This window comes from Schistocerca serialis, chromosome 1 (genome assembly GCF_023864345.2).
Source record: "Schistocerca serialis cubense isolate TAMUIC-IGC-003099 chromosome 1, iqSchSeri2.2, whole genome shotgun sequence".
In the NCBI taxonomy this organism is placed as follows: Eukaryota; Metazoa; Arthropoda; class Insecta; order Orthoptera; family Acrididae; genus Schistocerca; species Schistocerca serialis.
Genome location: NC_064638.1, coordinates 995582781 through 995609443, shown reverse-complemented (window position 1 = coordinate 995609443; position 26663 = coordinate 995582781).

Genomic DNA, 26663 nt, shown 5'->3' with positions numbered 1-26663 from the left:
TGATGTTAAATCCTACTCTTCCTTCCTTTACGAGACCTACTACATTAACAACCACGGTGAAATTTCGTCAGGTAGTGACGTAAAAATTTTCACAGGGGAGAGTATCCTTTGCGAGGACATATTAGAATGTATACAAGATGAGGTTAACTACGTTCGTAGCACAACGAAAATGCAGAGTTTAATGACGGTAGTGAGACGCATAAAAATAATAGTGACACAAAACAAAATTACACTAGTATAGAGTCCGACACAATTTCAGAGGCAGAAACCCGATCATAGGGAAAATAATGCAGATAGGAGTTGTTTCCCGATAAAAAGTGAAAACAATAATTAAATACATGCATACAGAAACGTGAGACCCATGGCAGAAAAAAAATTGTAATGGACTGCTTTCAAATTAGTCTGAAACGCTATGGCACTGAGGTGCAAAACAAAAGCTACAGCTGTTACTCGGAAAATAATGCCCTAATTTTTCTTTGACTAATGTTTATTTGTTCCAGCTATGCTTTCAATACTCTGCAAGGTCTACATGAAAGTGAAGTGGTACGTATGCCCAAAAATTCACGCTTTACATCTATTGTAATTGACAGTTTCAAACAGATTTTAAGAATAGATCAATGTAATATGACGTTACTGGACACTAAAAGACAGCTGGAGAACGAAGAGAAACTTGCAGATCAGATAGCCTATCTACAAAAAAGGTATAAAGCTGTAAATGTGTTGTGGATACTGCAGCGACGGCATAACATTCTACTAGTTGGAGCACGGAATACCAGTCTTCTGAACATGATAGAAAAGCTACCGAATTTGAAAAGGGAAATGTTAAGACTCATTCTACATATACGGGGGGTCAGTGAAGTAAAATGGAAAGCAGACAAGGATTTCTGATCAGACTAATATAGAGCAATATCATTATCAGCAGAAAATGGTGTAACGGGAGTAGGATTCTTTAGGAATAGGAAATCAACGCTGACAATCATAGTTCAGGTATACATGACACGTCGCAAGCAGAAGATGACGAAGTAGAGAAAGTATATCAGGATACTGAATGGGTAATCCGGTATGTAAACGGAAATGAAAATCTAATAATCGTGGGGAATTGGAACGCGGTTGTAGGGGAAGGAACAAAAGAAAGGGTTATGGGGACGTATGAGCTTCAATGTAAGAATCAAAGAGGAGAAATACTAACTGAGTTCTGCAATAAATTTCAGATGACAGTAGCGAATACTCTGTTCAAGAATCGCAAGAGGTGAAACTGTACTTGGAAAAGACCCAGAGACATGAGAAGGTTCCAGCTGAATTACATCACAATTTGGTAATGGTTAATAGTACATTGAAGTGAAAGAGAATCTTTCGGAAGAATCAGTGCGGAAGGAAGTCGAATACTGGAGTGCTGAGGTATGATGAGACGCGTTTGAAATTCACTAAGGATGTAGATACTGCGATAAGGAATACCACAGTAGGCAGTTCAATTAAGAGGATTGGACATCTCTTAAAACGAAAGTCACAGATGTTGAACAGACTGAAACAGGTACAGGGAAGGTAACTACGAAGAAACCTTGAGTAACAAAAGAAATACTTAACTGATGGAGAAAGGAAGGAAGTATAAAGATGTTCATGGAAATAAAGGTATGCAGCAAAATAAATAACATGAATGAGTGAAATAAATAGGAAGTGCAGGTTTGCCAAGGCGAAATGGATGAAGGAAAATTGTGAAGAAATCGAAAATGAAACGATCGTGTTAAGGAGTGACTCAGTACATAGAAAATAAGTCGGTGGAATTAAAAGGAGGAATGGTAACAGCAAGAATGAAATGGAAATTTCACTGTCGAACGCAGAAGAAACAGCGGATAGGTGGAAAAAGAGCATTGAAGGCCTCTACGACTAGGAGAACTTGTCTGATGACTTGATAGAAGAAGAAATTGGAGTCGATAAGGAAGGCATAGGAGATCCAGTATTAGAGTCAGAATTTGAAAGAGCTCCGGAAGAATCGAGATCAAATAATGCAGAAGGGATAGATAACATTCCATCGGAATTTCTAAACGATTACTCAAGTTGGTGAGCAGAATCTACTAGACTGGCGATGTTCTATCAGACTTCCAGGAAAATATCATTCACACAACTCCTAAAATTGCGAGAGCAGATAAGTATGAAAACTGTCTCACAATCAGTTTACCGGCTCATGGATGCAAGCTGCTGACAAGAATAACACACAGAAGAATGGAAAAGAGAATTGAGAATCTGTTAGATTGAAGATCAGTTTCGCTGTAGGAAAGGCGAAGGCAGTGGAGAGGCAATTCTGACCCTGCGTTTGATAACTGAAGCAACTGTTAAGAAAAATAAAGACAAAAACAATGGATTTGTCGACTTGGAAAAAGTGTTTGACAATGTGAAATGCTGCAAGATGTTCGAAATTCTGAATAAGATAGGTGTAAGTTACAAAGAAGGACGGGCGTTGTACAACGTGTACAAGAACCAATAGGAAACAATGAAACTGGAAGACCAAGAACGAAGCGCACGAATTAAAAAGATTGTAAGACACGGATACAGTCACTCACCCACCGAAGAAGCAATGGTGGAAATAAAAGAACGTTCAAGAGTGGGATTAAAACTCAAGGTGAGAGGATATCAATAAGATTTGCTGATGACGTTACCGTCCTCAGTGGAAGTGAAGAAGAATTACATGACCTACTGAATGAAATGAAAAGTCTCATGAGTACAAATGTGGGTCGCAAGGAAACACGAAAAAGATGAAAGTAAAAAGTAATAGCAGAAATGAGAATAGCGAGAAACTTAATTGGTGGTCACGATGTAGATGAAATTAAGGAAATCTGTTACCTAGAGGGACGAAGTAAGGAGGAGATAATAAGCAGACTAGCTCAAGCAAAGACAGGATTATTGGCTAAGAGCAGTTTGCTGGTATCAAACGTAGTCCTTAACTAGAGGAAGAAATTTCTGAGATCGTACGTTTGCAGCACATTTTTGTATGTTAGTGATTCGTGGACAGTGGGAAAACCGGAACAGAAGAGAATCGAAGCGTTTGTGAGGTGGTGCTACAGAAGAAAGTCAAAAATTAGGTGGACTGATAAGGAAAGGAGTGAGGAGGTTCTTCGCAGAATCGGGGGAAAGAAGAAGAGAATAGAATGATGAGACATGTTTTAATGCATCATAGTACTGGAGGGAACCGCAGAGGGTAAAAACTGTACGGGAGGACAGAAACTGAAATATATCCAGTAAGTAAATGAGGACATAGGGTGCAAGTGCTAGATTGAGATGAAGAGGTTGGCACAGGAGAGAAACACTTGGCGGGCCGCTTCGAACCGTCCAAGATGAATTGTCGACGCGGACGCCTCTTGTTTTCAGCCGACTACATACTGAGGTACTGAAAATTATAACCACTGCCGGTGTTCCGGACAAGTGACGCGGTAAAGCAAGTACACTGACGGAAGAAGTGCTAACACCCAAAAATAATTAATATAGATTAATGCAATTTCGGGAACACATTTGTCTAGGTAATATATGTTAGTGATTAACACTGCAAGACCACAGGTTAATGTAAGCGCGAGAAATCTATTGTAAATGTGAAACTCTTGTACATTAATAACAGCTGTAACCGCCATAACATTGAACGCAAGCATGTAAACGTGAATGCATTGCGTCGTACAGGTGGCCTACTTTGTGGGGCTGGAGTTACATGGCTGTTGCAATTGGTCGGTCAATGTCGGGACAGTTAAGGCTGGTTGTGGATGACGCTGTAGGCGTCGTTCAATGATGTCGCAAACGTTCACGACTGGAGAGAGATCTGGTGATAGAGCAGGCCGAGACAACAAGGCGACACTCTGTAGAGCTTGTTGGGTTACAACAGCGGTGTGTGGGCGTGCGTTATCCTGTTAGAAAATACCCCCTGCAATGCTGTTCATGAATGCAGCACTACAGGTCGAATAATCAGAGTGACGTACAAATTTACAGACATGGTGCGTGGGATAACCACGAGAGTGCTGCTGCTGTCATACCAAATCGCACCTAGACCTTAACTCCAGGTGTAGGTCTAGTGTCTCTCGGTCGCAGACGGGTTGGTTGCAGGCCTTCAACTAGCCTCCTTCTAATCAACACACGGCCATCACTGGCACCGAAGCAGAATCGGCTTTCATGAGAAAACACAACAGACCTCCACTCAGTCCTCCAGTGAGCTTTCACTCGACACCTCTGAAGTCGCAAACGGCGGTGGTTTTGGAGTCAGTGGGATGCACGCTACAGAGCGTTTAGCTCAGAGCTGTCCTTGAAGTAACCGATTTTTAACAGTAAGTTGTGTCACTCTGTTTCCAACTGCCGCTTGAATTGCTGCTACAGATGCAATACGAAGTGCCAAAGCCTTATGTCGAACATGATGGTCCTCCCCCTCAGTAATGCCACATGGCCGTCCGGAGCCCGGTCTTCTTGCGACTGTACCTTCCCGTGACTACCGCTGCCAGCAGTCACGTAGATTGCCTACGTTCAAAATGGCTCTGAGCACTATGAGACTTAACTTCTAAGGTCATCAGTTCCCTAGAACTTAGAACTACATAAACCTAACTAACCTAAGGACATCACACACATCCGTGCCCGAGGCAGGATTCGAACCTGCGACCGTAGCGGTCGCACGGTTCCAGACTGTAGCGCCTAGAACCGCTCGGCCACACCGGCCGGCTGCCTACGTTCCTGCCAAGTCTTTCTTCAGTGTCATGTAGGGAACTTTCAGCTTTTTGTAGGTCTGTCACACGACCTCTTTCAATCTCAATGAGCTACTGATAACGGCGTCTTAAAGGCACTCTTTCCTAACATCAACTATGTCCAGTCTCAACGGTAACTAACGCTCATGACCGTTACAGCGCGCATTTGAAGAAAACCTGATTTACAATCTCGCAGTGGCGCTATTAGGGCCACGTTTATGCGACTGGAGCGAAATCTGAATAGACGCCAACTCCCAGACGTAGAACCACGCCTACCAACATTCGTTTATTACGCACAACTTCTTCTTGGTGCTAAGATTTTTCGGAGAAGAGACGAATGGGGAATCATTCTAGCGACGACAGGGGACGCAAATAGGAAAATTCACTGACGTCATTGTCGTGGACGAAGGAAATTTGCTGTTGTCCGGCCCCTGGGAACGAACATTTCGGAAAAGGCGAAGCCGATGGGGTATTCACGTGATAGAGTCGTCAGCATATGTAGAAAGTGATTCAGGGACGGTGAAACCACGAGTAGGCGACTTGGATTCCATGCTACCATTGCTAGTAGTCGGAGGCACCATGAAAGCTGAAGACTACATGAACATTATGTGAATCGACTGCGTCCCCTCATGCCTGCATCTTACAGTCGTGTAGCTGTCCTTGGCAAAAGACCAGAACTGTGCTACATTAGTCTGAGTCCGATTTAAGACATATTTATTAAACATTATCGGGCGCTAGCTCGGCGCACTTAAGCCACTGGCCCGCATTTAACAGGAAGTACGACACCTGTGCACAGACGTCTGGTGCCACATAGCTCCGGAAACCTACCAAGGAGGAATCCAAGCTACGCAAAATCACTATTGTGTTACATTCCATAGGTGGGCCAACACCATTAACAATCTGATCACAGTTTCAGTTCATCATTGCATATATCCATTCCAGTCTTATTTCCCAAAAGAAACGAGTAGTGTGAGATATGAACCACGAATACAAATACATTGACACATTGGTTTATCATTGATGTACGTGGCAAACTAATTAGAAAATTACTGACTGCGACACGAGCGAATCGCTGAATACCTAGTCCAGGCACTAGAATAGGGGTATTCCTGTATCTGAACAATGAAGAGTGATACTGTTTTCGATCCATTGTAAGGAAAAATAACACACTGCCTGTTGTCTCTGAGTCCACATGTAAACCAGTGGTTTTTCCCACGCTAAACCCTTGTCCGGTGTCCATCATTAAATAAATACACCGTGGAATACTGCACTCATCCAGTCTCAGGATGTCTGTTTGTTTCTTGCCTACAAACCGTAATGACAAAGATCTGTTGTTACGCATTGAACGATTTGATTTTCATACAGTTGTTGCTGTATGCCATTCATTATTTAGCGATCACTGTGCAAATATATGGTACTTTTCCAGAATTTTGTAATTATCAATTACGCAGTCCTTTCTTATCGGTCTCTTCTGCACTTGGTATATCATTAGCACGTAATAATGTCCCGGTCTAATAGTTCGTAGTAAAAACTCCAAGTGACCCTCGTTACGCAAAAGTTCGTTCTTCAAAGTCATGTAGCTTCTTCGTTAGACCTTTTCGCTCATCCTCGGAGTGCAATAAATGTCACAAGTATTTGAATGACTGTACATTGTTTGCTGATGATGCATCTTACTTCACCTTTTTCTGCAGACAATTACCGCAGTGTCAGGTATCTACGCTGCATAACAAAACAACAATCCATCTTTACTTTCGAACATTTTTTCTCATAAATAAAGCAGAGACTCTTGTGATTCCTGACTGCTCAAAGTATTCGTACACCCCGTAATATTTGTCTCTGTCTCTAACCATCACAGCCCTAAACTTCCTCTTTAACAATAATCTTGCACTGCTGATAGCTCTTCGAGAGGTACCGCATCAAGATTTCGTCAAGACAACCTTGCTGTCTAATGTTGTTCGAGGTGGAGCAGCGGTCAAGACTTTAGTAACCCGAGGCACCTAGCCATATCGAGAGTCTCCATTATTTACATACATAATTTGTGGAAAAGACCAAGGTTGTCCCTTAAACAAGGTAACAACCGATTTTGTACCCCATCCATATCCAAAACAGTTTTGCGCTCCTTCTCTAACGACTCCGATCTATGGGATGTTAAACTGTAACCACCATCTCTTTCTTCCAATTCTGTCACTTCGGAAAGTATATGATAAGCTTTCGTTCTGTGAGTGCATAATTTTTGTTAGTCAGAGAACATACCCATACATATCATAAAAATGGATGTAAGTGTCTGTGTGTGTCTGTGTGTTCTACATCTCGTCCTAAACAACTGGACCGATTTCAACCAAACATATCCATTACTGACAGGCAACAATCGTTGTGGCAGTAAAAACCACCTACCTGTCATAGATAAGGAGGTATGACGTCATAAACACTAAGATACATGGAAAATGTTGCATTGTGCATGAAATTTAAATTTATTACTTCTTTGCTACAAGCTATATTCGTAACACATTTTGCTGACGGTATCTACACATGCTGCTGAATGTATCTAAAAAATTATATCATTGCGTGCCTCATAGATCTGGAGACATGACGTCACAAACACTGAGATGCGTGGAAAACTGCCGCATCATGCATGCAGTTTTAATACAGTTATTCTTTATGCTAAGGCGCTCATACAGTCGATTCAACTTGACGAAATCATTTGCACCAGGCAGCGCTTTTGACGGCTTCCAACAGCCTTAGGAGAAAATGTTAGCCGTTTTGTGCTTATACATTTGTATATTATGCATATTTCTTTGCCCGACTGTTTCACATTTCAAACGTGTTTTCACGAGAACACAGAAATAATTTTTTTCGATACTTCGCTACAAACACAGTACTTTTTTGTTTTCGTTTCTAACAGAAAATTGGCAAAATGAATATCTGGGAAATGCCAGGTTTGTGAGCTAATACTATTATAAGCCTCATGCATGGTACCGCAGATTACCCTATGTAACCATGAAAGTGTAAATTGCATGAAACAGATAATTCTTATGAATTTCATTGTGCCGATAATGAATTTCATAGAGCCATCCATGAAGGAAAACAATGAAATTTATTGGCATGCATTTTGTACACCATGAGTGGGAAGCTTGTTCTATTTTCCCCTTGTTTTTTCATGAAATAAGTTATATTACCGTCTGTCACATTGGCAACGTCATTGAGTCGTTCCATATACGTACAGTTTTTAGGAAGGTAGAAAGTTGAAAGGGAGAACAAAGTTTCGTGAATATCTGGCCGCCATCTGGTGCTGATGAGAGCATATTTTGCCAAGTTTAGGGATATGTAAGTGTCGCAACCTGTGATAGCACGATCCATATTCTGAGCAGCATGCTACTTACTTGTTATGATATGCACCTTGAGTTACTGATTTTATTTAATTTGTGATTTCGTGTCATTAACTTTGAATATTTGAGCTGCCCCGATAATGACACCGTGTTACCTTTTCTCCACGCAGCTTTCCATATAGTTTGGTACCACCACTCATTTTGTCTAAATTCATTAGAGGTTTTAGAGAAGATTGCTGATTTCCAACGTCTTCTGGATTGTGTCCATCATTTATAGCAAACACGAGTCTGTTATAAGCAGACTAGACTTAAATTACAAGCTCTTTTAGTTGTTGTACGATATTTTCACGGTCAGGCGACCCATAATAACAAATACACCAAGTACTCTAAGTTTGTTGTTTTCATTGTGACGGGTTCACGCTACGGTCGCAGGTTCGTATCCTGCCTTGGGCATGGATGTGTGTGATGTCCTTAGGTTGGTTAGGTTTAAGCAGTTCTAAGTTCTAGGGAACTGATGACCTCAGATGTTCAGTCTCATAGTGCTCAGAGCCATTTGAACCATTTTTGACGGGTTCATCATTGTGCACAGTGACTAAATTCAACAATCAGTTGTTATTCAGTGAAGATTAGGAGCACTGGACTCGCTCGTCTTGTATGGTCACAGATTTGTTCATTAACTAGGGAGAATTGTGTCGATTTCCCCTAGTTAACTAACGATCTTACAGCATTCAGAAGGAATAAGCGACAACATTTTTATATCAACATCATACTGTAACGAAGGTCAAGGGCACACTGCCCTCCTGATCAGATGAACAAATATATACTTTCAATGGTAAAAGTGTTATTAGTACTGTATTTTAGATACTCTTGCTGTACCTACTGTTATGAACCTTGTTAGTTACAAATTAATGAATTGTTTGTGTTTAATAATCAGTATATGTTACAAAAAGTGTACAATGTGCGTGCCGCCAAAACTCAGAAACGAGTCCCAGTACGATCGAGGGAGTTATATAACGTGGTAGCCCTCTATCCCCCGTCCATGAAAAAGGTTCCATTTTTACCCGAAGGGCGTGCTTGTGAAGATATAACGGCTGGGGAGTTTCAGCCTCAAGATATTTCTAGAACGTTCCAAAACATTCGGGAGTATTCGAGAGGATTCAACAACACTCCAGAATATTCCGGAATGTTCCACAACGATCCAGGGTGTACTGAAATGTTCGGGAGCTGTCTGGAACATCCGGGAAAACTCAAGGATATTCGGGGACATCCCGGAACATCCCAGATCATTGTGGAACATTTCAGAACACTCTCGAAAGTTGTGGCATGTTCTCTAACATTGCGGACCATTCGAAGCCTTTTTGGTATGTTCTGGAATTCGCCACTGGCAGGGCGACCTATTGGTAGAGGTCGTGGGTTCGAACGTCAGTTTCTCATCGGCTACGAAGGGAGTAACCGGAAAAGTAGAGCCGTGAATGAATAAAAACAAACAGTGAAGTGTGAATAGTCAAAGCGATACAGTGACGAATATAAATCGGAAATAAAGTGTGAAAAGTGTGTGAAGTGTGCTTAGTGTATTTGTTAATAAAAAATTGATTTGGCTTATACTTTAAACAATGCCCAAACCTAAAAGAGATCTTGCCAAATCTGAACCAAAATGACGAAAACAAAAAGAACAGCGAAGAAACGAAACAGTTGAAGAGCGCGAGGCACGTTTAAGTTCCCCACGAAGGAGAATGAGCACCGTGAGAAGCAGAAATACTGAAGAAAAACGAAATGAACAGATTGAAAAAGCAAGTACTGGACACAATCTTATAATAAAAGACTGCAAACTCAAGCCGGACATGAAAATATCACCCTACGCGAAGTGCGGAGGAGGACAAATAAACAATACAACCTAACAAATTAAGCATTCCACTACGACCCGAAGAAAGAATATAACAAACACAAACACGTCGGAATCGGAATAATGGATAACATCTGCTAATTTTACAATGGGAAAGAATCAGTAGAGAAACATGAGGGTTCTTTTGCATGAACGGAAAAATTCGATCACCACCTCTGGAAACACTTCCGCAGGAATTTTTACATTATATGACCGAGGATTCTCCAGAATCAATACACTTACTTCAAAATATAAAATCGTACAGCGCATGCTCACAAATGACTTCTTCCGGAGTTCGATCAACATCAACAGAGATGACATCCATAATGTTTTTCCATCTATGGACAAATCTATCACAGCATGGGATCATTACTACCACTACCCAACGGAGATATTAAATTTCTGCAAGTATATTTCATCGGAAATGAAGAAACAGGAATTGATCAACGATTCACAAATATCAGTAATACTACCCAGAAATCTCAACTCACCAAACTATGCAATGGAACAAGGATGATCGTCAGACAGCTATCGAATAACATCACCGAAGACGACTTATGACTGGAAGGTACAAAGGTCACAGAGTACCACTGATCAATTCTGATCTGCCATTCCAATTTAAAAGACTGCAATTCCCAAGAAAATTAGCCTATAGTTTTTTATTAACAAAGCGCAAGGACAAACTTTAAAATATTGCGGAATCAACCTCAAAGACTCCTGCTCCTCTCATGACAACTATACGTAGCTTGCTCTCGAGTAGGGAATTCGAAAAAAATGTACATATATAACACGGATAACAAAATGGATAATGTTTATGAACAAGCATTGTAAATAGTTAGAATACGTTTTCGAAAAATATTTTACCTATTATTCCTTAACGATCGTTGGTATTGTAAACAGTTAGAATATGTTTTCAATAATTTTTTTTACATCTTACACTTAAAGGTTTATCTTCTCATTCCAACTACCACAGAATCTCATATCAGCTCCCTGAGCGAAGCCCGGCACCGCAGTTAGTTCCTATAATAAAAAGTAAAACACATAGAAAATTTTTCACTTTCTTTTTGTTTAATTTAGTAATTTTGTGTGTTGATGTTTGTTGAATTTTATCCATGCAAGTATTTAATATCGATCAAGAGATTCTTCTTCTCACGGATTCACGATCACTAACATGTTTCCTGTACTAAATATTTCTAGGGTAGATTGTTACTTAAATAAATACGTACCTTCCCGTCACTCCACTTGGTTGCCGGAGCACGACACACCAGATCTCATCGTGTCAGCCGTATCTTATCCCTTCTATTACGGCTCTAGACCACAACTATCCGAATTTGACGCCCTTTCGTAATAAGACTGACTTCTCCAAAGCGTGGATACCCTCTTGTTGCTGTGGTATTCAATCTGAAGACTGGTTTGATGCAGCTCTCCATGCTACTCTTTCCTGTGCGAGCCTCGTCATCTTATAATAACTACCGCAGCCTACATCCGTCTGAATCTGCTTACCGCATTCATCTCTTGGTCTCTTTCTATAATTTTTACCCCCCAAAACATCCCTATAATACTAAATTGGTGATCTCCTTGATGTCTCAGAAATTGTCCTATCAACCGATCCCTTCATCTAGTCAGGTTGTGCCACAAATTTCTTTCTTGCCCAGTTCTATTCAGTTCCTCTCCATTAGTTACGTGATCTACTCATCTTATCTTCGGCATCCTTCTATGGCACCACACTTCAAAAGCTTCTATTCTCTTCTTGTCTAAACTCCTCGTTTCACAGTAATAAGAGGTATTAAGCCTTCCATCGATGCCAGGGCTTTTTGATGAAATTCCTTTATGAGATGATTCTTTGTTGTATGTGCTTGCCCTGTAGGATTGGTTGTCATATTCCCACCATTTGGGAAATGCATCAGAGTCAATATTATACAATACCACGTCACTCCATCCATGTTGGATAATATGTCTTGAATTTACAGCGGCTGCTATTTCTGTTGAAATGTTTTTCGTGCTTTGTTTGTCTTCTAACAAGAGTCGAAGTTCCTTTCTCAAACAGTGGTATGAATTTCCATGCGGTCCCATGACGTGCACAGTAGTATTGTTCTCCAGTGATATGAATCATACAAAAGAGACCTGTTAATTCTGTGTTTGCTGAATGGTACTTGGCGATATTATTGAACTAAATGGTAAGAGAGAAGCTTCTACGCACTAAGAAACATAGCTTAGTCATGAATAACGTATCAGGTGAACGACTGAAACAAGTTCGAGGTGAATTGCTCATGTTGCGGCACATGTAAAGAGAACCATGTACGATATTTTGGTTAGGTTCCCGAACTTAATGCATACTGGCACTTCGAACTTAGTAGCTTTGATTCTACATCTACGTGATTACTCTGCTATTCACAATTAAGAGCCTGGCAGAGGGTTCAATGAACTACCTTCAAGCTGTCTGTCTACGGTTCCACTCTCGGTCAGCGCGCGGGAAAAACGAACACTTAAATTTTTCTGTACGAGCTCTGATTTCTCTTGTTTTACCGAGATCATTTCTCCCTCTGTAGGTGGGTGCCAACAGAATGTTTTCACAATCGGAGGAGAAAACTGGTGATTGAAATTTCATGAGAAGATCCCGTCTCAAAGAGAAACGCCTTTGTTTTAATGATTGCCACTCCAAGTCATGTATCATGTATGTGGCAGTATCTACCCTATTTCGCGATAGTACAAAACGAGCCGTCCTTCTTTGACTGATAACGATCACTTGGGTGGAATTTGGTAAACCGTTTACAGAGCTTCTACTTCTTCGCAGTGGCGACTATTGATCATCTTTCCTGGCAAAGGAGAATGGTGGAGTCATCTGATAGTTTGTCACGCTCATAAAATCCAAAACTCTTTTCGCAATACCCCAAGTTTATTCCGTATGCCAATGTTCTGAAACTTACAAGTGTATACATGATCAAAATTTCCATGAAGTGATGCCATCCGTGAAGATAAATTTGATTTTTTTCTGTGCTGGACAATGCATCACATGGCAGAGTCCAACTAATTGAATCATGTCATATGTTTCGGTTTCCTTTTGTCGAATACAGTTCGATTATTAAGTCCTCAAAAAAATTATCTTGTTAGTATTTCTCAAGAAATATAATGATCTGAACGAAAACTTTCCAAAGCCGATAGTCGTTGTAATCTAGACAAGACGATTCCTTCTCCTGCGTGCTATCCATTTTGCTACACACCATCTGCGCTGAGTATTATTTTTCTTTAATCATCTTCGGATAGAATGGTTCCGTATGATTTTCTGAAAGTGTCACGAAACACATGTATCTCTTCTTTATTTGTATCTGTAATAGGTATACATTTGGGAACAGGTGAATGATGATAGAGTTTAGAGTTCAACGAATACCACATACGAGCAACGTTATGGGCAACACTTCCTATGTCTCCAAGGCGTTTCTTGGAAGAATAGCTTGACGATAATTATAATTAGTGTAACAATCCGAAAAGCTTGTAAAGCAGAGCTGTTTCCCTAGAAACGTTTCTTGTTTTGTCCGTAAATCTTCAGAAACTTTCTGATAATCAGTCTGTAAATTAAGTACTCAACTGTATTCGAGGACATTCCTAGAACTCGCATTGCTGACTTCATTAAACACTTTCTGCATTCCATAGTGCTTCAAAAGTCCGAATTTGTGGCCCACATTGAGAATAGTGAGCCTGTGAAATCGTCGATGGTTTATCGATTAGTGGTGACTTGCATGGATATTTCTCGAAATTTAATGGGTGCAGATAAAAAGGCTCTGAGCACTATGCGACTTAACTTCTGAGGTCATCAGTCACCTAGAACTTAGAACTAATTAAACCTAACTAACCCAAGGACATCACACACATCCATGCCCGAGGCAGCATTCGAACCTGCGACAGTAGCGGTTGCTCGGTTCCAGACTGTAGCGCCTAGAACCGCACGGCCACTCCGGCCGGCGGGTGCAGATAACAGAGTATGATATACATCGTTGCCTCTTAGGACAATAAGTGTTTACGAGTCTCCGTTAAACGTCATTTCTAAAGCAAAAACGGCTTACCAAGTTATCAGATATTTTGTTTCGGTTGCTTTCAATCAAGTGAATCGTTACGCTTTCGACGGTGATGCCTGTTCTGTCACCACCGAATATGTGGCCGAAAATTGTTGGTAAAATAAGATAGGTTACAGTCAAACAATAGTAATTAGCCCCAGTAAGTATTACAATGAGATGATCTTCCGATTCGATTCATGTTGCAGATACGCTAGGCTCCCTTGCATCAAAGCATGAGTTGTTACGTCTTGCGCCGCTGTGGTATGCGTGAATTTATTGTTACTTTCAAAGGCTGTAATAGTTACTTGAGTGTCAGCGTTAGCAGGCACCCTACCACGTCTATCCTAAGGACAGATTGTAAGGTCGTTACTTCAAAAGGTCTGTGACGTCGTTCTACGGCCTCTTTAAACGAGTAAGATTTGACATTTGATAGGCTTTCCGTATTCTAAATAGTATGTGTAGACTACTTCTATAGGTTGATCCTAAGATTCTTACTCTCTCAGTTTGCAAACATATCATTATCTCAGAATGAGATTTTCACTCTGCAGCGGAGTGTGCGCTGATATGAAACTTCCTGGCAGATTAAAACTGTGTGCCCGACCGAGACTCGAACTCGGGACCTTTGCCTTTCGCGGGCAAGTGCTCCACCAACTGAGCCACCGAAGCACGACTCACGCCCGGCACTCACAGCTTTACTTCTGCCAGTACCTCGTCTCCTACCTTCCAAACTTTACAGAAGCTCTCCTCCTTCTGTAAAGTTTGGAAGGTAGGAGACGAGGTACTGGCAGAAGTAAAGCTGTGAGTGCCGGGCGTGAGTCGTGCTTCGGTTGCTCAGTTGGTGGAGCACTTGCCCGCGAAAGGCAAAGGTCCCGAGTTCGAGTCTCGGTCGGGCACACAGTTTTAATCTGCCAGGAAGTTTCATATCATTATTTCAATTTTGTTAATTACTGTCGATAATGGGTCCATTTTTTCGTTTCAAATATTTTATTTAATTCTAACATTCTGCGTGGTGTCTGTTATTCTAAGTCGTGTCTCCCTACCACTTTCGCGCAACGACGCTCTGAGCGTGTTTTTTAGGGAATTGACTAGTTTGAACCTGGGACCTGTTGCTGGTAAGGAGACGCCAGACCACACATGACATGTAGAGTTCAGAAGAGTTCAGTGAGACTAGCGATGATATGACCTAATACTTAATGATTTCAGCGTTAGCTCCACTGCACTCCCTGTAAAAGAATCTTAATACTAACTAAATTTAGTGGAAGGGATTCAAGGCTTTCCTATTTTTAGTTAGCTGGTAAAATAACGTCGAAGAAGCAGTTAAGTTTACCATTGGAAATTTTATTCTACTCACAAAACATTGTTTATAAATTGCACTATTGATAAAAGGAAATATTTTAATACAGGATGATAAAAACCAACTGCGTTCAACAAAAATGTGAACGAATATTCCCTGAGTGGGTTTCCAAGTTCTACAATGGATCGAAGGATGACCTATGCCATATCACATCTATAATCTAGGTTTAAATTAAGTTTCACAAAAGAGAAAACTATCAAAATGGTCTAAAGTGACCCTCAATTATCTTTAATTACTTATCTAGCTTGTCGTAAATTACAGTGGCTGATGTGGCTTCTCAATAATTATATAACAGAAAAATCATCGCGTTTCAGATTTTAACTTACGTAGCAAATGTGAATACCATGAGCTTTAATTGACGATCGACACTTAGGGGATGTAACGGATGAGACTTCCGCAGTTCTGAGTGAAGCCTTATGCTCTCAAAAATGCGGCATCGCGTGCGTTCATTACCTTGTCGGTGTTCGTCAGGGGGCGGCGGCCGGCGTAGCTCCTTGCATCTCGCCGTCTTGGAAGCAACTCTCTCTTAACTTCTCCTTACTACAATTTACCGAAGTTGGTTTAAAAAAAAAACTATCTCGCTGTGTTTTCATCTGACCAATCAGGGTCTCAATGTTAACCTTAAGCTCCACCTACAAAAATTCTGTCTATCCAATGAGAAACGTTATACTTTTCGTGGTGGGGCAGTGTGTTCTAGGTTTGCAACGTAACAGAGACGCGAAAAAGTCTCACGCTAAAACTTGCGGCTGGTTTGGCCCTTTTAGAGTTATCGTAAGATCTATACTGTTCTTCTGGAAGGCTCTAGCTTTTAACATGGGCTGGGGGGTGGTCCTGTCGGTTAGCTGGCGACTTGGGTGTCCGTCCCTTATCGTAGGGCCTTCTAGCTTAACACGGTTCTGCTCTCGGCTTCTGTTCTCGTTTCTCCCCTCGGAACTGCGTCTGTATCACGGTGGGAAGGTATGACATGCATTTAGGCATTCTTGTGTTAGTCTGTGGTATTCCATTTGCTCACTCGTTACTCGTATTACTTTGGTTAATTTAATGTCACGATTTATTCGGAGCTATGTGACATACTACTGGATTTGCTTATCATGTCAGGGTTTTCATGGAAGGTGTTGGATTTGCCTGACACCTTACATAATTATGGCTAAACACCATCGGCTAGTTTGTTTAGTTTGCCCAGTACAGTTCGTTAAGTTCTCGACTAGAAAATCTTGTTATTTTTTTATATGTAATTTTCTATGCTGTTTCCATTCGGAATCCTTGATCTTGGCACTCAAAACATAATTGTGTCGTGCAGGCTCAAATTTTAAACATAAAATTACTGTTTGTAGTCAGCAATATTCTTCTCATCTACATTGATCAGCCAGAACATTATGACAACCTACGTACTAGCCAGTATACCCGCCTTTGGCACGGATAACAGCGGCGACACGTCGTGGAATGGGGGCAATGAGGTTTTGGCAGGTCACTGGAGGGAGTTGGCACCACATCTGCACATACACGTCACCTAATTTCCGTCAATTCCGGGGGGGAGGCGATGAGCTCTGACGCCACGTTCAATCACATCCCAGATGTAATCGATCGGATTCAGATCTGGTGACTTGGGGATGCCACCTCACCAAATGGGACTCACCATTGTGTTCCTCGAACCAATCCAGCACACTTCTGGCCTTGTAACATGGCGCATTATCCTGTTGAAAAATGCCACTGCCGTCGGGGATCACAATCGTCATGAAGGGGCGTACGTGGTCTACAACCAGGGTACAATAATCCTCGGCTGTTATGGTGCCTTGCAAGAGCTCCACTGGACCCATGGATCCCACGTGAATGTTTCCCAGGGCAAAATGGAGCCCCCGTCAGCTTGTCTCCGTCCCGTAGTACAGGTGTTAAGGAACTGTTCCCCTGGCAGTGACGGATTCGTGCCCTCCCATCGACATAATGAAGAAGGTATCGGTTTTCATCATACCATGCAACGCTCTGCGACTGCGCCAACGTCCAGTGCCGATAGTTACGTACCCATTTCAGTCGTAGTTGACGATGTCGTGGTGTTAACATTGGCACATGCATGGGTCGTCGGCTGCGGAGGCCCATCGTTATGAGTGTTCGGTGCACTGTCCGTTCAGGCACACTTATGCCCAGCATTAAAGTCTGATCAGCCCAAGATATCCGACATCTGTTATGAAGGGTGGCCACCAACCCCACGACGTCTGGACGTGGTTTCACCTCGTTTCGCCACGTGTTGAAGACACTCACCACAGCTTTCAGATGGTTCAAATGGCTCTGAACACTATGGGACTTAACATCTGAGCTCATCAGTCCCCTAGACTTAGAACTACTTAAGCTTAACTAACCTAAGGACATTACACACATCCATGCCCGAGGCAGGAAACGAACCTACGACCGTAGCAGCTGCGCGGTTCCGGACTAAAGCGCCTAGAACCGCTCGGCCACAACGACCGGCACCACAGCTTTCCTCGAACACTTGGTAAGTCGTGCAGTTTCCGAAATGCTCATGCAGAGCCTCCAGGCACTCATAATCTGCCCTCGGTCAAACTCAGATTCCACAGACAGAGAGCACGATCCCTGATATCTCATGTTCCTTGCGTGTGTTTGACTAGGAGTCATTCTTCGCGAAATGACACTGCTACCGCCTGGATGGGTTTATGTCGATAGTCGGTCAGTGGTCATAATGGTCTGGCCGATCAGTGTCCGAGTCCCTATGTGCTCCGACGCGCTCTTACTGTGTTTCAAAAATGTATAATTTGTTTTTTTTTCTGTAATGTGTTGAAGGTATCTTAGTTATAGATTTGTTGTTGGAGGGTTCCGCCGTGAGCGGAACACAATTTTATCTTTTCTTTTATTTCCCAGACATTCTTCGCTGAAGTTTCAGCATGAATGGTGGGCTTTTATTTTCTTTGTGTTTAACAGGGAAAAATACTCTTTATTATTTGTACATATATAAAATTTTATCTATGTATATGTATCGTTACAACAAATAAATATTAAATGAATACACAACTTTCTGCACGGGACTCTGTTCTCTGACCTCAAGGAACTATCAGGCGAAACCAACACATAAACAAACCCATCCACCAACCCACCTATACACACACACACACACACACACACACACACACACACACACAACTAAAATAATTAAACAAAACCCTCAAACCTTCAGCTACTTACATAAAACATGCACACACAAATTTTAAAAAAATAGTAATTAAATAAATAAAATCCTCACCCATTTACTTACTCACCCATACACTCATACACACGCTTACTCACACAAAACGGCGGATAAATCTCACAAAGCTTCAAATCTCCCACCCAGAACACATTCAATTGTCCAACTTTCCACCATCTTGTTCTCGTAGTTTGTGAACAGTGATGGTGAAATTAACGTAATGCAAATTTGCTGGATGTAAGTGTTCGCCAGTTATGCAAAACACCGTTTTTTCAAAGTTCCCAAACATGTCTCACCACCTCTGTGCCATCATCAGAGGGTTTCTGTTTTATTTAATCTTTACATTCGGGTGCATGGTGTTGCAGGACCATTTGCGTGTTATTTCGTACTGGTAGTTTGTCATGTTTCTGTGTGGCAAGCCCTTTATTCTCAGCATCCTGATGAGATGTTGTGGAGCACACGTAAATATAACACATATTTTCAGAAACTTGGTCGTAACATGCTCTTTACATTTCACCAAAACACACACACACACACACACACACACACACACACACACACACACACACACACACAACACGATTTTCAACATACTCGTAGAATTAGTTAGTGTTAAGTCTAACTATAACGCTCCCAGTCGTAAAATTTCGAAGTAAATAACGTTTCTACGTTAAGTTCTATATAGCTGCAGATGACAAACTTTGAAAGAAAACAAATGCAGTAAAAACCATAAAAATTCAGGAAAATCACAGCATGTGGTAATAAGGTAGGCCTATATATACAAAACTTAGTCCACTCTTCAAATTTGTAAATACTATCTTAAAAACTTAAATTAATGTGTGTGCAAGTAACACAGAGCACTTTTACTGTTTAGTAGAAAGAAAATAAATCCCAATGATGATGATAAAATTTCGGCGAAATATGTCTGGGAAGTAGAAAAACGATGAAGTAGTATTTTGATCAAGGCGGACGCCTACAAAGACAAATCTGTTTGTAAGCAGACATGGACAGAAGAGTTTCAACCTCCTGGTTGTCCCAGTTGTCCCAAACTGTCAGAGTATCCTTATACATCTATCCTCTGACTCAGTGCACACTATTCCCCTCTTGCTCTTTCGTGTTTGTGTTCTGGGCGCAGCAACGCGCCCGTAATTACGAGCATTCTTGCATGTTGATATTTAATAGCACGATATTTCTTTAGGATGCCGACCCGGAGGGGCGTAATGACGTGTAACCATTTGAAAGCCAGTTTAAGCATCGCTATGTTTATTATAAGCCTTTTCAAATGAAAGTATAGAAGAACGCAATTCTGTTCCAGTTTCGTATACCATTAAGGAAACTTTTTTCTATTGCACTCGCCGTAATGCTGTAGCACAAGTTAATCCTAGTATAAGTATAAAATTAATGTTAATCCGGTAAATGTCAACAAATGTGAGCCCAGGGAACGCCGAAATTCTAACTGGCCTCCTCGAGAGACAGTTAAAAAGTGGCGCATTGAACAACAGCCAACACTGTTCTGGTTTTACTGATTGTGGTCGTCAGTCACCTTAATTTACTCTATCAATCGGCGGATGCTTTTTAATAACTTAAAACCCCGCTAAATAAGATCACGGATTGGTTTCCATTTGTTTTTTGCTCCCACAACCCTCCGTCTTCTTTCGCAGTGTCAGTTTTATCTTTAACCAGAATGATGAGTAACTGTTAAGGCAAGCGTCAATTCGTCTTAGTCATTGCAATTGAAACTGTCCCGTCGGCAAACACATACAATAAATGTCAGACGAACCATTTAATCCTATAGGTACATCGCTAAAAGTATTCATCCCACTTCGATTTCGTAAATATTAAGATCCAGATTCTTTAATATTCCAAATGACCTCATTAGGTCGCCAAATTCTCTTTAACGCCTATAGCTGTGGAGGTCATAATTAAATCACATTTTGGACCACAATCAGTTTTCATCGTCATTATTCGTATACACAAGTTAACATCAGCGTGACATCTGTCATACATCAGTTCATTAATCTACTACATTTTGCTTCTCTCTGCCGCCATTGCCATTCAGTTCTCTCTTGAAATTAATTTTGTACGTTCCATTAAGGGCTACTGCCCCTCTTATTGCAGATGCAAGCACCTTGTCAAAAATAAGGAAACATCACCGCCGGCCGTAGTGGCCGAGCGGCTCTAGGCGCTACAGTCTGGAACCGAGCGACAGCTACGGTCTCAGGTTCGAATCCTGCCTCGGGCATGGATGTGTGTGATGTCCTTAGGTTAGTTAGGTTTAAGTAGTTCTAAGTTCTAGGGGACTGAAGACCACAGCAATTAAGTCCCATAGTGCTCAGAGCCCTTTGAACCATTTTTTTTAAACATCACCAACTTGACCTCATATTTGAGGAGAAAAAAGCGCACTAACAATATATCAATCCCAGCAATAGATCCCGCACGAAAATTTAGGCCGTGATTCTGATAGTCACTCGCTCTGCGTCACTGCACCTACCTAATTCCCAAGCGCGGAGTAGTGTACAAAGCACTCCTATCCACGGGATGTTGAAGGCGATTGAAGATTTGGGGTGGAAGGGACCTCGTCTGCCGAACGTTCCAGAAAACGATGTTTTACGCTAAAATAACATGTAATACACGTAATGCTTAAAATAATATTGAACATATATGTGAGTGAGGTTGACATATTATGTATACCTTAAAATCAAAATGAATACTCCCAGGCAACTGGAGAATTATTGTGAAACGGAGTTAATCATTTTCGATTTACAATTTAATCATGGCTATCACGCTGAAGATCAGCGCAACTGCTGCTGATGAACGCCACTTTTCAATCCAAAGAAATTAACGCACGAGAGCGATGTTAATAATTCCATAGTGATACGCTACTTTTTAAATGATACATTCACTTCATTAATTTACAGTGCACTTGTGGATAGCAACATAAAAGTGTAAAATCAAAGATATCTCTGGTAGTCGTTACAGGCTATAAACCGCTCAGTCTGACACAATTAACAAATCGTCATCACTTACTGGTTCACCGAAATTATGAACACAAACCTCTTACTCCGCTGTGCGTTACTTGGCGCTCTGACCTTAGGCTGCTGTAGTTGGCGGAGATAGTGACAACCGGTGGACGTGAAAGTTAGCGAGTAACTGAGGCATTATTTAGCACAATTTTCAAGAAACAGCGTGCGGGTAACATATTTGCTTTGTGCTGTGTGAGATCAGGATGCTTAAGTAAGGCAAAGAGATTTGGGTGATCTCGATTGTTATACAAACCACTAATCCAAAATTCGGTTCAAAAATGAAGATGTGATGTGGCTGTTTTAAATCGCACAATGTGATATTGGTATGGCTGTTGACGCAAAGTGGAAACCTAACAAACTTACCTACTAAGTGCCCCACTCGCCTACTCCCTCACATCATGCGCCTCATGCTATGCAGCTGATGAAATCGTGGACGCTACAACGTCCAATCACTGTACTTCAATGGCCGATCAGTGTGCGCGCGTGAAGACTCGTTATTGGTTCCAATGGCTCTGAGCACTATGGGACTTAACATCTGAGGTCATCAGTCCTCTAGAACTTAGAACTACTTAAACCTAACTAACCCAAGCACAAAGCAAATATGTTACCCGCACGCTGTTTCTTGAAAATTGTGCTAAATAATGCCTCAGTTACTCGCTAATGAGCTTATTGTCAAGACGACATTAACTCCAACCACCTTTCGTTCTTTAAGTTTTACTGTAGTTGTGTACCCATAAGCATCAAAATGCCACACAGAGGTCTATCTGCAGCTGTGGTTTACTTTCAGACATGTTCCGCTGTTTTCGTGCCAGTTCTGTTTAATAATGACTGTAGCAAGGAAGTCCCAGTCATGAGGCAGTTCCATTGCAGTCAGTGAGTGTTGAAAAAATGCGAGAATCACGAATTGCTGCCCTAAATAATGTTTTTGTTTTAGTGGCTTGGCTTTACTTTCCTTCCATATGGAACAAAGATGTCTGCATCTACGTCTATGCTCTCCAAACTACTGCGAAGTGGAAATTTGTGGTAAGGACTATAGGACCAAACTGCAGAGGTCATCGGTCCCTAGGCTTACACACTAATTAAACAAATTTAAACTAACTAACGCTAAAGACGACACACACACCCATGTCCGATGGAGGACACGAACCCTCGACGGGAGGAGCCGCACGAACCGTGACAAGACCCCTTAGACCGCACGGCTACCCCGCGCGGCTACTGTGAAGTGCATGGCAAAGTTACATACTGCTGTATCAGTTGCTAAGGTTTTTCCCGTTCCATTCACTTATCGAGCTTGGGAATAATTATTGTTTACATGTCTCCGTGCGTGCTGTAATTGATATAATCTTTCACGATCCCTACTGGAGAAATAAGCAGGCGATTCTAGTATATTCCTAGAGTCATTATTTTAAAGCCGGTTTTTGACACCTTGTAAGTAGGCTTTTTCAGTTTACGCCTATCTTAAAGAATCTGCCAGTTTGGTTTCTCCAGTATTTCTGTAACTCTTTGCCACGGATCAAACAAACCTGTGACCATTCGTGCTGCCCTTTACTGTATACGTTCAATATCCCCTGTTTGTCCTTTTTAGTACGCGTCCTACACGCTTAAGCAGTAATGTAGGACGTGGGCCACGAGAGATTTGTAAGCAATCTCTTTTGTAGACTGATTGCATTTCCCCAGTATTCTACCAATGTCCGCGACTGCTTTACCAACGACTGAGTCTGTTCGTGTGAGTTGACCCATTACAACTATGAGTCGATAGTTCAGTCATAGGATATTAAGGTTTTGTTATGTGAAGTGCACAAGTTTACATTTTTGAATATCTAAAGGAAGTTGCTAATCTCTGCACCACTTTGAAATTTTATCAATGTCTGAGTTTCAGACAGTACTTCTTTATAGTATTGTTGAGTATTATGTAAAGGGAAAGAAGAGCACGACATATAGCCTGCTCCCTAGAATACTACCAATTGGGTCATCAAGCTTGACGACCAGATAACCAAGTCATCGTCATATTCTCGCATTCAATGAGCCATTCCAGAGAGATTACTAATTTGCCTTATGACTTTACTGCGCAGTCAGGCTATTATAAACTTCTCAAAGAGCGTGACTGCATAGCGATAAGACACTGGGATATATCACTCTCTAGCCATCAGCTTTCTGTGATTTCTATTATTTGGTTAAGATGAACCCCGAAACGATTCCTTTGATAGGACGCTGCCGATTTCCTTCCCCAGTCGAGCTTGAGCTCCCTCTCTAATGACGACGGGATGTTAAACTCTAATATTCCTTGTTCCTTTGAACTTCTCGATTGCTAAATTCTCCTACCACATTGAACCAAGTAACTCCGAATCGAATAGTGCAGCTAGAGCTGGAGCTGTTAAAAGCAAGATAAAGAGGGAGGTAAATAAAGCGGTAAAAGTAAAAAGTGTCCCTATCGACTTTGTGGCGACTATTATGAAATTGGTATGGTGGTGTAAACATAATGGCATCTGCAGCCAATGTCAATTTCATTAATATATTTCTCGGTATACTGTCGCGTAATGCAAGCTAAAAACAACCATTCAAGTAATAAAATAACCAATATTTCGGCCGTGTAGCAACATTTTCCATCAAACCGTTGATTGTTTTTGATGGGATGAGTACTTCAGTATATTGTGTTTCTTCTGCAGTTATAAGATCACCAACGTCAATTAAAATACCACTGTTCGCCGTTAGAGCACAGAAAGTATGCAGAAGACTATTCGTGAATTAAGACTGCCGATGATTGGTTATCCATTGCGGTAAGGGTGCACTCATCTTCGGTTGTCTCGCAAGCAAATTCAAAACAAGAGAGGTGCCCGAAAAGTTGAATCAGCCTGATATCATCTTAAGAACAGTTGCTAGGACCGAACAGACGGTAGTTTTGTTTCCGTATAAGGTCTTGATGGAATCTGCCTTCGACTACGGAATCATCGTACAGAGCAACGCACCGTAATCTACTTTGCATAAACTAGATGTTCTCCGTTGTAGAGTGATCCCCCTAACCCTTGGAGTCATGGAGTAAAATCCCACCAATACATTATGGGTGGAAACTTCCGAAATGCCACTAATTTCTCTTCAGTCGCTAATCTATTTCTGATCATAACTCCATAAAGTCAGTGACTAAATTCTGGAGCAATACGTGGGTACAAAACAGTCTATGGTCGTAAATGTTTCTTTCAATGACCGGTTTCGATCCTTATCGTCAGAATCAGATTTATCTGTCTCTCTAAAGTTAATAAAAGAAGCAAATGAAATTTTTAGCTATGGCTCACATCGTCACAGTGTGCTAACGGCGGCTCTGTATCATGGGCAGTCAGTGTTTATTACAATTTCATTATGTTTTTGTACTATGTGACGATGCAAAACATGCCTAAAAATTTTATTTGCCTCTTTTATTAACTTCAAGGAGATAGATGAATCTGAAGATGATCATAGTGATCGAAACTGTCATTGAATAAAAGAAATATTTGCGATCGTAGACTGTTTTGGTTTTCGCGTGTTCTCGAACATTGGATCGCTGTTATCTTCAATGTCATCACGTCATCCTTCATTAAATTCTGGGGGCTAACGTAAGTACCGCACAGGAAAAAAACGGTCTGAACTCTTCTACCCAATAATCTTACATGATAGTAAAAGTAGGCTTCCGCGGTCGTTGTCGGAGTCGATGAATTTTTCTGGGTTTGGGGCCGATTTGTCAACTATAAAATTCCGACGTTTCGGCTACTATTGCAAGACGCCTTCCTCACGATGTGTTAGCAATACATCCTGAGGAACGCGCAATAGTTGCCGAAACGTCGTAATTTTATAGTTGACAATGTGGCCCCAAAACCAGAAGAACTTTATCGACAATCTTACACGACACTGAACTACCTTGCTTTTGCCATATTATTTAACAAAGCTCCATTGTCATACTTGTCAAAAAATGGTTCAAATGGCTCTGAGCACTATGGGACTCAACTTCTGAGGTCATTAGTCCCCTACAACTTAGAACTAGTTAAACCTAACTAACCTAAGGACATCACAAACATCCATGCCCGAGGCAGGATTCGAACCTGCGACCGTAACGGTCTTGCGGTTCCAGACTGCAGCGCCTTTAACCGCACGGCCACTTCGGCCGGCCATACTTGTCACACGATATAAGAAACGGGAAGGACATCAGTTACTAACGAGAGCAATTAACTGAACGATATTGGCCACAATACGCTTGTGTAGGCACATATGGTTCTGAAACATAAGTGGAAGTGCGATACGCCTTGTTCAGCTCCTCTACATCTACGTACAACGGTAACTCCGCAGCCCAGCTGGCGTTGTGTGGAGGAGTAAGCTTCTGATTATGTGATCCCCTCTTTGCTGTTCCATTCGTGAATGACACTTGTAGAGAATAATTGTCGGTAAATCTACATAATAGCTCCAATTTCTCGAATTTTCTCGTTGTGATAATTTCGCGAGACGTATGTGAGAAGAAGTAATACGTTGTTCTACTCTTCTCGGAAAGTACTCTCTCGGAATTTCAGTAGTAAACTTTCCGTAATGCACAGTCTCTTGTGGAGACTGTCACTGGAGTTTTGTTCAGCATCTCTGTAACGCTCTCATTCCGACTAAATGAGCCCGTGACGAAAGGCGCCGCTATTCTTTGGATCTTCTCCATCTCTTCTATCAGTCCTACCTGGAAAGGGTCCTAGATTGACGGATAGCACTCAAGCGTTGGTTGAATAAGTGCCTTGTAAGCCACTTCTATGGTGAATAAACTACATTTCCCTAAAATCCTTCCCGTGCATGTGTGTGGCATCTGCTTTTCCTACTATTTGTTTTATGCGGTCATTTCATTTGAGGTCGCTCCGGTTGTTACTCCTAGATATTTTACGGCAGTTATTGTTTTCAACAATTTTTCACCAATAGTATAACTGTATAGTAGTGGGTGTATGCGCAATACGTTACGTTCAGATGCAGCTGCCAGAGCCTGCAACATTCATCAGTCCCCTGTACGTCATTCTACAAATCGATACTGTCCTTAGGCATTGCTGCTTCCTTATAGACAACCGCATCAATTGCGAACAGCCTCTTGGAACATCCGACGCTTTCTACTACGTCATTTGTATACATTAT